Genomic DNA, 12,898 nt, shown 5'->3' with positions numbered 1-12,898 from the left:
ACCTCCATCTTTGATTTAATTATGCAGCCTCTCTTCAAAAGACTAACATGGTTATCCTTGAAAAGGATTGACCTAATTGACTTTTCTCTTTGACAGTCTGGATTGTGGATTAGTGGGAAGACTGATCTTTCATGGTGATGGCACGGCATGCCTTTAATCCCACTGATGACCCAATTTCAATCATTTGGGTTGCTGTTACACACTGCAGTTTAGCTGAAGTTAGAAGAGAACTGACACTTTCTGAGCAAACAGGAAGCCTGCCTCTGAATTACTCCGAGACGAAGATTGGGATATCAACATTGTTGATTTTACAGAAGATTTTAACTGGTCTGTTTGGAAAATTGAGGCAAACATAGACAAAAAAAGGCCCCAAATCTACAACTGAGGAAATATCAATACATATGTCTGATAACAGAGGTTCGTCCTGAAATCTTGTGCCAAATTTAGGATAAAAGATCAGGAATACTCCAATGGCAATTACAGGCCATAGCCTATTGGATTATGATGGACAGTGAACGGTGAACTGAGAATGTGCAGTTTCGCAACATGTGCTCTAGACATACAGGAATTAATGTACTGGAATTTGTACACTATATTAAAGCCAAGATCCCAACCTGAAATCCCCACAGATCCACAACAGGGTCTCATTTTCAGATGCCAATGCCATCAGATTGAGCAAAGCTTAAAACCCAAAGTTATACACTGCACAGGGGAGGCAGGGAGGAATATGCACAGATGAGAGGCTCAAATGAGACAGCGTAACCTGGTTTAATGAATTACAGGAGAAATGACACAATGGGCAAAGGGTTGAACAGTGAGCTTCCATAATGAAAGTGGATACAGTTCACAAATTGGCAGTTGTAGGTAATTTCAGACACTGGCTTCTTCCCATCTCTAGAATTTGAGCCAAATTGGCCAGGGCCCTTGTGATACAAATCAACAAATTACAAACAGTCTATACAAAGCAATCCTATAGAAATCTCTCTATTGTTAGTCTGGAGTATGGATGTGTTCACTGGGCAGAGAAACACTATGTGTAAGGGGAAAGATTTCAACTTCTGCTACCCACTGCAAATGCGTAAATATGCTTGTTGCATATATCAATAGGAAACAGTGAAAATCATTCCTTCACCCTCAAGCCCCTCAGTGAGTAAGGACTCTAAGCTGATGATCAAGGTTAGTACTTAGAGAGCGCTGTGCTGTCAGGGGCTTTTCAGAAGAGATGCTAGACTGGGGCCTTAACTGGCCTCTCAAGTGGAACTGAAAGATCTCATGCCACTATTTTGAAGATGAAAAGGAGAGTTGAGCCAGTATATTGACTCCTAGTTATCCCTCATCTACCATCACCAAAACAAATCACTTTCATAGCCACACCTCCCTATGCATTGACTGTCCCTGACTCCAACTGACATTACGTTAACTCCAATAGATTTTCTATTATTATGTCTCGGGTCCATGAGGGTAACAAGTATCTCTAAGACAGACAAAGTTCCTCAGATGGCTATCAGCTCTCATCAAACTTCAACACCAATGTGCAGCAACAGCCCAAATGATTGAGATTGGGTCATCAGTGGGAGGAAAGGCATTTTGTGCCATCACCATAAAACGTCTTCCCACTAATCCACAATCCAAACTATCAAGGAGAAAAGCTGAAATGTGTTGCTGGAAAAGCACAGCAGGTCAGGCAGCATCCAAGGAACAGGAGAATCGACATTTCGGGCATCAGCCCTTCTTCAGGAATGAGGGAAGTGTGTCCAGCAGGTTAGGATAAAAGGTAGGGAGGAGGGACTTGGGGGAGGGGCGTTGGAAATGCGATAGGTGGAAGGAGGTCAAGGTGAGGGTGATAGACCGGAGTGGGGTGGGGGCAGAGAGGTCAGGAAGAAGATTGCAGGTTAGGAAGGCGGTGCTGAGTTCGAGGGATTTGACTGAGACAAGGTGGGGGGAGGGGAAATGAGGAAACTGGAGAAATCTGAGTTCATCCCTTGTGGTTGGAGGGTTCCTAGGCGGGAGATGAGGCACTCTTCCTCCAACCGTCGTGATGCTATGGTCTGGCGATGGAGGAGTCCAAGGACCTGCATGTCCTTGGTGGAGTGGGAGGGGGAGTTGAAGTGTTGAGCCACAGGGTGGTTGGGTTGGTTGGTGTTCTCTGAAATGTTCTGCAAGTAGGCGGCCTGTCTCCCCAATATAGAGGCCACATTGGGTGCAGCGGATGCAATAAATGATGCGTGTGGAGGTGCAGGTGAATTTTTGGTGGATATGGAAGGATCCTTTGGGGCCTTGGAGGGAAGTAAGAGGGGAGGCGTGGGCACCAGTTTTGCATTTCTTGCGGTTGCAGGGGAAGGTGCCAGGAGTGGAGGTTGGGTTGGTGGGGGGGTGTGGACCTGACGAGGGAGTCATGGAGGGAGTGGTCTTTTCGGAACGCTGATAGGGGAGGGGAGGGAAATATATCCCTGGTGGTGGGGTCCGTTTGGAGGTGGCAGAAATGACGGCAGATGATATGCTGTATATGGAGTTTGGTGGGGTGGTAGGTGAGGACCAGTGGGGTTCTGTCCTGATGGCGGTAGGAGGGACAGGGCTTAAGGGCTGAGGAGCGGAAAGTGGAGGAGATTTGGTGGAGGGCATTGTCGACCACGGCTGGGGAGACATTGCGGTTTTTGAAGAAGGAGGCCATCTGGGTTGTACTGTATTGGAACTGGTCCTCCTGGGAGCAGATACAGATCCTCTACAAGGATTTCAGTGAGTCTCTTGCGAATCCTCCTATCAAGGAGAAAAGTCAAGTAGATCAATCCTTTTAAGTTAGTCTTTGGAAAGGAGACTACATAATTAAATCAAAGATGGAGTTTTTCCTGAGATCTGCACTCAGTGCCATGCACAGACACAATGAGTCACAGAGATGTAGAGCACAGAATAGACTTCAGTCCAACTCGCCCATGCCCACCAGATAAACTAAATTAATCTATTCCCATCTGCCAGCACTTGACCTATATTCCTGTAAACCCTTCCTATTAATATACCTATTCAGATGCCTTTAAAAATTATGTAATTGTACTAGCCTCCACCACTTCCTCTGGCAGATTATTCCATACATGCACCACCCTCTGTGTGAAAACGTTGCCCGTTAGATCCATTTTAAATTATTCCACTCACACCTTAAAACTATGCCCTCTAGTTTTGGACTCAAATAGCCTGGGGAAAAGACCTTGTCTCTTTATCCTATCCATGCCCCTCATGATTTTATAAACTTCTATAAGGTCATCCCTCAGCCTTTGACACTCCAGGGAAAATAGCCCCAGCCTAATCCACCTCTCTCTACAGCTCAAACCCTTCAACCCTGGCAACATCCTGATAAATATTTTCTGAATCCTTTCAAGTTTCACAACATCCTTCTATCGGAGGAAAACCAGAATTGAATGCAGTATTCCAAAAGTGGCTTAACCAATGTCCTGTACAGCTGCAACATGACCTCCTAACTCCTATACTCAATGCTCTGACCAATAAACCAAACACCTTCTTCACTATCCTATCTATCTGTGACTTTCAAGAAACCATGAACCTGCACTCCAAGGTCTCTTTGTTCAGCAACACTCCCTAGGACGTTACCATTAAGTGTATAAGTCCTGCTAAGATTTGCTTTCCCAAAATGCAGCACCTCGCATTTATCTGAATTAAATTCCATCTGCCACTTCTCAGCTCATTGGCCCACCTGGTCAAGATCCTGTTGTAATCTGAGGTAACTCTCCTCGTTGTCCACTACACCTGCAATTTTGGTGTCATCTGCAAACTTACTAATTGTACCTCTTATGCTCGCATTCAAATCATTTATGTAAATGACAAAAAGTAGAGGACCCAGCACCGATCCTTGTGGCACACCACTGGTCACAGGCCTCCAGTCTGAAAAACAACCCTCCACCACCACCCTCTGCTTCTGACCTTCAAGCCAGTTCTGCACCAAAATGGCTAGTTCTCTCTGTATTCCATGTGATCTAACATTGCTAACCAGTCTACCATGTGAAATCTTGTTGTATGCCTTACTGAAGTCCATATAGATCACGTCCACTGCTCTGCCTTAAGTTACTGAGACATGATTTCCCACGCACAAAGTCATATTGACTTTCCCTAATCAGTCCTTGCCTTTCCAAATACATGTAAATCCTAAACCTCAGAATCCCCTCCAACATTGGCTCACTACTGATGTCAGAATCACCCCTGTGCAGTCCACTGGCTTTTCCTTACCACCTTCCTTAAATAGTCGTACCACATTAGCCAACCTCCAATCTTCCATCACCTCACCTGTGGCTGTCGATATGAATATCTCAGCAGGTGCCCCAGAAATCACTTCCCTAGCTTCCCACAGTGTTCTAGGGTACACCTGATCAAGTCTTTATATGTTCCCCACCACCCCCCCCCCCCCCCCTCTATCTCTCTCTCTCTCACTGTCTCTATATCAGCATCAACTTATTCTTATACAATGCTATCTTGGTCCCCAGTTCCTTCTCTTACTTAGCTCATCAAGAAAACTTAACAAGAACCTTTTTCTCTTCCTTGCAGGTTTTAATGACACAAGTTCCAACAAGTGATGAATGCTGGCATGCCTCTGGGTATCTTTCTGCCTGGCACTTCTCTCTGACCTAATCCCTATATCTAACTCCACCTCTCATTCATTATACCCTCTGACGTTGCACAATGAATGAATTGTGCTCAGCAAAGGACTCAGTTTTATCCTGTTACACCTCCCCCTCAATGAATTTCAGGGACAACACAACATTGGATTCTTCTTCATCCAAGGCCCTAAAGGAGCCTTCCACATCCATCAAAGTTTTACCTGCACATCCACTAATATCATTTATTGTATCCGTTGTTCCCGATGCGGTCTCCACTACATTGGAGAGACTGGACGCCTCCTAGCAAAGCGCTTTAGGGAACATGTCCAGGACACCCACACCAATCAACCACACCGCCCTGTGGCCCAACATTTCAACTCTCCCTCCCACTCTGCTGAAGACATGGAGGTCCTGGGCCTCCTTCACCGCCGCTCCCTCACCACCAGACACCTGGAGGAAGAACGCCTCATCTTTCGCCTCAGAACACTTCAACCCCAGGGCATCAATGTGGACTTCAACAGTTTCCTCATTTCCCCTTCCCCCACCTCACCCTAGTTCCAAACTTCCAGCTCAGCACTGTCCCCATGACTTGTCCTACCTGCCTATCTTCTTTTCCACCTATCCACTCCACCCTCGTCCCTGACCTATCACCTTCATCCCCTCCCCCACTCACCTATTGTACTCTATGCTACTTTCTCCCCACCCCCACCCTCCTCTAGCTTATCTCTACATGCTTCAGGCTCACTGCCTTTATTCCTGATGAAGGGCTTTTGCCTGAAACGTCGATTTTACTGCTCCTCGGATGCTTCCTGAACTGCTGTGCTCTTCCAGCACCACTAATCCAGAATCTTCTTCTGCCACGTCTACCTCTATTCCTACATCATTTGGCAGAGGTGTTGTGCTACTCCACAGATCCTTTTACCAAATGCTTCCTGCTCACTTGTGCTTCTCCCTTTGCCCTCTGCCCCATTCTTCACCTTTTCACTGTTTCCTTTCTAGAGATAGCTTGTCTATTAATATTCACTACAAATTCTCTAACAGACATAGCTACCTCATCTATACTTCTTTAGACCCTGCTTTCTTTATGAACTCCATTCCGTTCTCCCAGTTTCTCTGGTTCTGTTCAATCTGTTTTGATTCTGTCAACTTTGACGGAAGTGTTTCATTTATGACTTTCTTCTCCTTCAACCAAGTATTTTTGCAACCATTGCGGTGAACAGACTCTCACATGTGCCTGACCAATTTCCCACACTTCTACACTCAGTGCTCTCCTTTTTGCCAGAGCAGTGATAGGATTCCCTTGGTCATCATCTTCTATGCCACGAGCATCCATACTCAAAAGGATCATTCTCCACTACTTCTGCAAACTCCAGCAAGATGCCACAACCAGACGCATTTTTCCCTGTCAGTATTCCAAAGAGATTATTCACTGGGTAATACCTTGTTCTTTTATTACCTCCAAAACCTCACCCCTCCCTCTCATGGCATCTTCCCAGAAGGTATAGTACTTGTCCTGTCACTTCCACCCTCCTCATTATCCAAGGCCCCAAAAACTCAAGACAGATGAAGCAATGATTTACTTATTGTTCTTTCATCCTAGACTACTGCATTCACTGCTCACAATGAGATCTCTTCTCCATTAGAGAGGTCAAACACAGACTGGGTGACTGTTTTGCAGAACACCTCCATTGTGTCAGCAAGCATGACCCCAGCCTTTTAGTCATTTGCCATTAAAATACACTAACAGCTCTCATGCTCATATTTGTGTCCTAAGTATGCAGCAGTGAAGCTTAACAAAATCTGAAGGAACAGAATCTCATGTTCCATTTGGGTGCTTTACAGCTTCTGAACCTAACATTGAACTCAACAACTTTTGATCATGAACTCTATCCTTTGTTGTTCCCTGCCTTTATCCCCCATTCACCATAACCCACTCCCTACCCAACTTCCAACCAACTGTGGAGTGTCTGACTTCCATGGCTTTGCTTTCAGAAGAGCTCTCTACTCTCCTATTAACATCCACGATTAGCACCTACTCTGGACCTAAACCCCTTCTCCAAAATCAATACCAATACCTCCGCTTGTTGTTCTGTGACATCTGTGGCCTTCAATCTCTGATGTTCCCTGGTGGTCTATTTGATTTTCGTCATCCTTCTTCTTCAGTATAATATTTTTCCACCTCTTCAGTTCTGAAGAAGAGTCAGGTTGGGCTTGAAAATGTTAATTTTGTTTCTCTCTATACTGATGCTGCCATACATGCTGAGTTTCTCCAGCACTTCCTGTTTTCATATCACTAAAATAGATCACCCACTCTTTATCAGATTGTTATTTGTGGGACTTTGCAATGTTCTCTTTGGCTGCAGCACTTCCTATATTATACAAGTGATGATAATTCGCAAGTGCTTCATTGATTGTGAAACACGTTGGGACACCCTGAGGTTATGAAGTGCATTGTACAAATGCAAGTATTTTATGCTTCCTCCTTTTCTTTGTAACCAGTCCTTTATAGGACCGTTCTGGAGCTCAACACATCCACAAAAATGTACCATTACAGAAAATCAATTTAAATTCAACTTGCTTGAGAAATTAGTAAAATATCAATGAAAGAAATTGCTGGAATTATCCAAGGTGGCAGCATCACCATAGGAACACTGTGGTGCACTCTAGTCAGGGTGAACCGATTTAGTACTGCATGACATCTTGAATTCTATAGTTGTTACACGCAGTGCAACACTGCATAAAGAAAGTGGGGCTACAGCAGTAAATCATGTACCCCATCAATGGTTACACAGAAAATTGTGTGAGATGTGAATTAGCAAGCAAGCAGTTATCAGAAAGACCAGAGACACCAATCAATGGCACCTTGATTGGTCACTGTCTTTTACATTCTTTTGGCTAAGTGAGGGTTATGGTAAGTCCCTTGGAAGGTCTTCTGCCACACGACGCAATAAGTTTTCTCATCAGATGTTACAAACTGATCTTGTTAAGCACCTATCCCACCGCTATGGTGTCCCTATCATCCATTTCTAACTCCCTCTTACCAAGTGCCTTTCTGATAACAACCTGCCGCTCAATAGATATCAAGGAATTGACTGGTGGTGTCCAGATCAGAAGTGGCCCTGTGGGCACTGCAGAAATGCCAGGAGCTGCATTCCCCACCAGGGGCCTACTCGAGCTGTTACTGCCCCAGTTTCTGGGCCACTCAATTTCACACTGGGTCACAGTCACCATGTTGCAACTGGCAATAGCAGCCTCCCAGTGTCATGGCAACAAGTCTTTGCCTTCAAATGGACCTGGTCTCTCAACACAATCGGGCAACCAGCTATTAGACACTAAAAGAAAGTCGAGCAGAATGTGTTTAACAACCCACTAAAATCATATTTCACTCAAAAGTTCAAATCTACTAAACAGCGAGGCGAAGCACACACAAGTTACACTGCAACTATTTGTTGGTCCTGACATAAATTAGCTCTAGTAAGTCAACGATTCTTTAGTCCCACATTATGGACTTAATTCAGGGAGAAAATTGAAGCTAACTAGCCTGAGTACGGGCTGCTGCTGCTTTTCCTTGCTTATCAGGAGCCCTTGAATTGAACTCTTTAGATTCTGGAAACCGCATCAAAATGTAAAATCTCGATTCGCACGAATGCTCACCCCTGACAGGCTTCTTTTTTTAAAGATGTTGAGTAACCATTGTGGGATAAGTTCATTTTTGCAAAAGTAAATGAGAATTTTAGACTTGGTCTACTCAAAGTAGATGGCAATTATTTTTCAAGTGACAATATCTGCACTTTGCTGAATTTCTATTTAATCTGTAGCATGAAATGTAAGAGAATCATTACAAAAAGAAGAAATTCAACATAATTTACTCAAAAGATCATTTATTTATTTACAGCTATGTTCTTTATGTTTAATTGCACAGTAAATATGAAGGAGATTTTTTTTTAGTGGACTCTTACCCATTTTGAAAAATGCAGAAAAATTTGTTTTGGTGTAAACAATAATCAACAAAGTATCATTTTTAACTCTGGCTACAAAAAAAAAGCTACTGCACTTTCAGAGGAAATACTGACTTAACTTTAATCTCATGCCAAACGCAGTGCACTTTATTCAAAGTTCATGCCTGCAGAGGCTGGCATGTCACATGATTGGCGTGCTGCATTTCTGTGGACTACTGCCAATGGACCTCTTTCATTATTTTAATGTATATGTATCTGAAATAAATTTAACTCATAATTGCTTGCCATTTAAGTTTCTGACTACAAGAACAAAGCGTTTCCATCAGCTCTAAATGCTTGAGGCACCATTAGTGTTTATATAAAAGTGATATACTGCAGATGATGGAATTTTTTAATATTCACTCATGGGATTCGGCCAGCCAAGCATTTATTGCCCATTCCTTGTTCCCCTGGAGAAGTGGTGAACTACCTTTTTGAACCACAGCAGTGCATTTTGACCCACAATGCCATTAGGGAAGAAATTCCAGGATTTTGACCCAGCAACAGTGAAGGAACAGTGATACAGTCGCACCTGGACTTACGAACTTAATCCATTCCGGGACCCGGTTCGCGAACCGAAAAGTGCCAAAGACAAACCGAATGACATCACGTGGGGCCTGAGAGCTTTTGCATTCAATAAGCGCGTAGCAAAGCAGAACAATGAAACCATGTAGTCGCACACGGGCTTTTTGTCTTCGTTCCTACGTTGAAGCAAAATTTTATGTACAATCCTGTTCGTAAACCGATTTGTACATGAACGGGGTTGTTCGTATGTCGAGGCGCTACTGTATATTTCCAAGTCAGAATGGTTTGGAGCAGAACTTGCAGATGATAGTGTTCCCATGTATCTATTAACCTTGTCCTTCTATATGGAAGTGGCTTGGGTTTGGAAGGTGCTGAGCTAAGGTACACACTGCCACTACTGAACATCAATGGTGGTGGGAGTGAATGTTTATAGATGTGGTGCCAAGCATGTGGGCTGCTTTGTCCCTGATGGCATCAAGTTTTAAGCCACAATACATAGAGTAGAAAGCACCAGCCACACCTGTCACACAACTTGAATGGGAGACCTGAGTGTGTTTGAATTCAATTTAATTCTTCTATATTGCTGATGTGGTTGGACAATGTCAATAATTTTCTTCAGTTACCATTGGAACAACTCATAAATTGAAGAAAGAAAGAGAAACGTACATTTATTTAGCGCCTTTCATGACCTCAGAATGTCCCAAATCGCTTTACAACCAATGAAATACTTCTGAATTAGATTACTTTTTTTTTTAGATTAGATTAGATTAGATTAGATTTGCTGAAGTGCAATCATTGCTGCAAAGTAGTGCAGCATATATCAAGTTCCCATAAACAGCAATGAAATCAATGACCAAACTCTTTGTTTTTGTTATTAGTTCTTGATAAATGTTGGCAGAACCATCAGGAGAATTCTTCTTCTCTTCTGTGAATCATAGTGCTATGAAATCCGTACGGCCACTTGAGAAGGCAGACATCGCATCCCATTGGTTGCTGCTCTGCCAGTCCCGCACACCTTCAGTATTGCTCTGCATTCTGTGTCCAGATTTTGTGCTTCAGACACTGGAGTGGCACTTGAATCCACAGCTATCTGACTCCGAAGCACCAGTTCAAAGGCTATGATCAATGTGAGTCATACCAACATATAATAGCAGAGTTACTTCTCAAACAGAGTCTTGCATTGGTCGTCATTTGAACTTACATTTCCCCATCGTTTCACACCAAGTACATTCATACTGTTCCCTTTTCATCATCAGCAGTACCTTGACTGAGTTTTTTTGAAGTTCTAATGAAAAGGATTGATATGGGCAGAGCGGTGGATATGATCTACATGGACTTCAGTAAGGCATTCGACAAGGTTCCTCATGATACACTGGTGAGCAAGATTAGATCTAATGGAATACATGGAGAACTAGCCATTTGGATAAAGAACTGGCTCAAAGGTAGAAGACGGGGGTGGTGGTGAAGGGTTGCTTTTCAGACTGGAGGCCTGTGACCTGTGGAGTGCCACAAGGATCGGTGCTGGGTCCACTACTTTTCATCATTTATATAAATGATTTGGTTGTGAACATCGGAGGCATAGTTAGTGGATGACACCAAAATTGACAATGTAGTGGACAGCGAAGAAGGTTACCTCAGGGTACAATGGGATCTTGTTCAGTTGGGCCAATGGGTTGAAGAGTGGTAAATGGAGTTTAATTTAGATAAATGTGAGGTGTTTCATTTTGGAAAGGGAAATCAGGGCAGGACTTATACACTTAAAGGTAATGTCCTGTGGAATGTTGAGTTGAGAGTGTGATGCTGGAAAAGCACAGCAGGCCAGGCAGCAGGAAAATCACTGTTTCGAAGTGTTGATGAACAAAGAGACATTGAGTGTAGGTTCACAGCTCCTTGAAAGTGGAGTCGCAGGTAAACAGGATAGTGAAGAAGGCGTTTGATACACTTTCCTTTATTGATCAGAGTATTGAGTATAGGCATTGAGAGGTCATATTGCAGCTGTACAGAACATTGGCTAGGCCACTTTTGGAATATTGTGTGCAATTCTGGTCTCCGTCCGATAGGAAGGATGCTGTGAAACTTGAAAGGGTTAAGTAAAGATTTACAGGGATGATGCCAGAGTTGGAGGGTTTGAGCTAGAGGGAGAGGCTAAATAAGCTGAACTATTTTCCCTGGAGCGCCGGAGGCTGAGGGATGATCTTATAGAGGTTTATAAAATCATGAGGGGCCTGGGTAGGGTAAATAGATAAGGTCGTTTCCCTGGGGTAGGGGAGTCCAGAACTAGAGGACATAGGTTTAGGGTGAGAGGGAAATAGTTTAAAAGAGGCGCAAGGGGCAACCTTTTCACACAGAGGGTGATGTGTCTATGGAATGAGCTGCCAGGGGAAGTGGTGGAGGCTGGTACAATTACAACATTTAAAAGGCATCTGGGTGGGTATATGAATAGGAAGGGTTTAGAGGGATATGGGCCAAATGTTGGCAAATGGGACTAGATTAATTTAGGAGATCTGGTCGGCATGGACAAGTTGGACCTAAGGGCCTGTTTCCATGCTGTACATCTCTATGACTCTAAAAATGCTCGCTCACCCTACCTCTATTCTTACTTTCTCCCAAACAGAAACAGTCTTACCAGCTGACAGGCTGCAGGAAGTCATTGGATGAGTGAAGTCCCTCAATCCTCTTGCCAGACACATCAATATTTCACAATGGTTCATGAATAAAGACAACAGATGAACTTTGCAAACTTTTCACAGGAAATTATCGTGTAATACACTGAGAGCTGTAAAGTTAGCTACAATTTTCACTTCAAGGGAACAGTCACTTCCTCAACAATTTAGTCCTTAAATTTTGCTTTCATCTTGAACACAGGCCACATACATGTACATAATAATTGTTTTCAACCCCTACTCCAATGGTCATTACACTGCAGTTATCAGTCAATTGACTGTGATTCAGCAAACTGTGAATAGGCTATTTTATCAAACAAGTTCCTCGAGATCTAATTAGCTATTATTGGGCCCTGGAGAAGATGGGAATTAATGCATTGTTTTTCCAAATTCTTTTGTTTAGCTCACAATGCTCAGCAATCTGCTTTATGCTGTGTGCTTTCTGTCTTTCCATATTTTGCTTAGAGCAGGTGGAGGGGAAGAAGAAAACAAAGGACTCTGATAAGAGCCATAATACAGAGTCTGGATTACAAGGCCATATAGCATATGATAAGTGCCACTCCTGCTTTAGGTTGACTGGAAGTCTTTCACTTGAACACCATGTTTAAATAATGTCCTCTCTAACATCAGCAGGAGACATGCTCTGAGGGAAGGGATCACAATTCTATAAGAAAGATCTAGGGGCTTGTGAACATGAAAGTGCTTGGTATGCCACCTTATATAATATAATTAGCAAGGTTAGATCTCACGGAATACAGGGAGAACTAGCCACTTGGATACAGAACTGGCTCAAAGGTAGAAGATAGAGGGTGGTGGTGGAGGGTTGTTTTTCAGACTGGAGGCCTGTGACCAGTGGAGTGCCACAAGGATCGGTGCTGGGTCCTCTACTTTTTGTCATTTACATAAATGATTTGGATGCGAGCATAAGAGGTACAGTTAGTAAGTTTGCAGATGACACCAAAATTGGAGGTGTAGTGGACAACGAAGAGGATTACCTCAGATTACAACAGGATCTGGACCAGATGGGCCAATGGGCTGAGAAGTGGCTACAGGGAATTGAATTCAGATAAATGCAAGGTGCTGCATTTTGGGAAAGCAAATCTTAGCAGGA

At 43.4% G+C, this 12,898-nt stretch overlaps 1 long non-coding RNA gene across 22 annotated transcripts in view; it reads right to left on the bottom strand.

Moving 5' to 3' along the window:
- LOC140465071 (uncharacterized) overlaps nucleotides 1-12,898 on the bottom strand; it is a 222,100-nt gene that overhangs the window by 90,931 nt on the left and 118,271 nt on the right. The gene's annotated exons all lie outside the window — the stretch shown is intronic.

The sequence above is a fragment of the Chiloscyllium punctatum genome, chromosome 41 (genome assembly GCF_047496795.1).
Source record: "Chiloscyllium punctatum isolate Juve2018m chromosome 41, sChiPun1.3, whole genome shotgun sequence".
Classification (NCBI taxonomy): Eukaryota; Metazoa; Chordata; class Chondrichthyes; order Orectolobiformes; family Hemiscylliidae; genus Chiloscyllium; species Chiloscyllium punctatum.
Note: the sequence above shows the minus strand (reverse complement) of the source record. Positions and strands in the feature narration are given on the sequence as shown.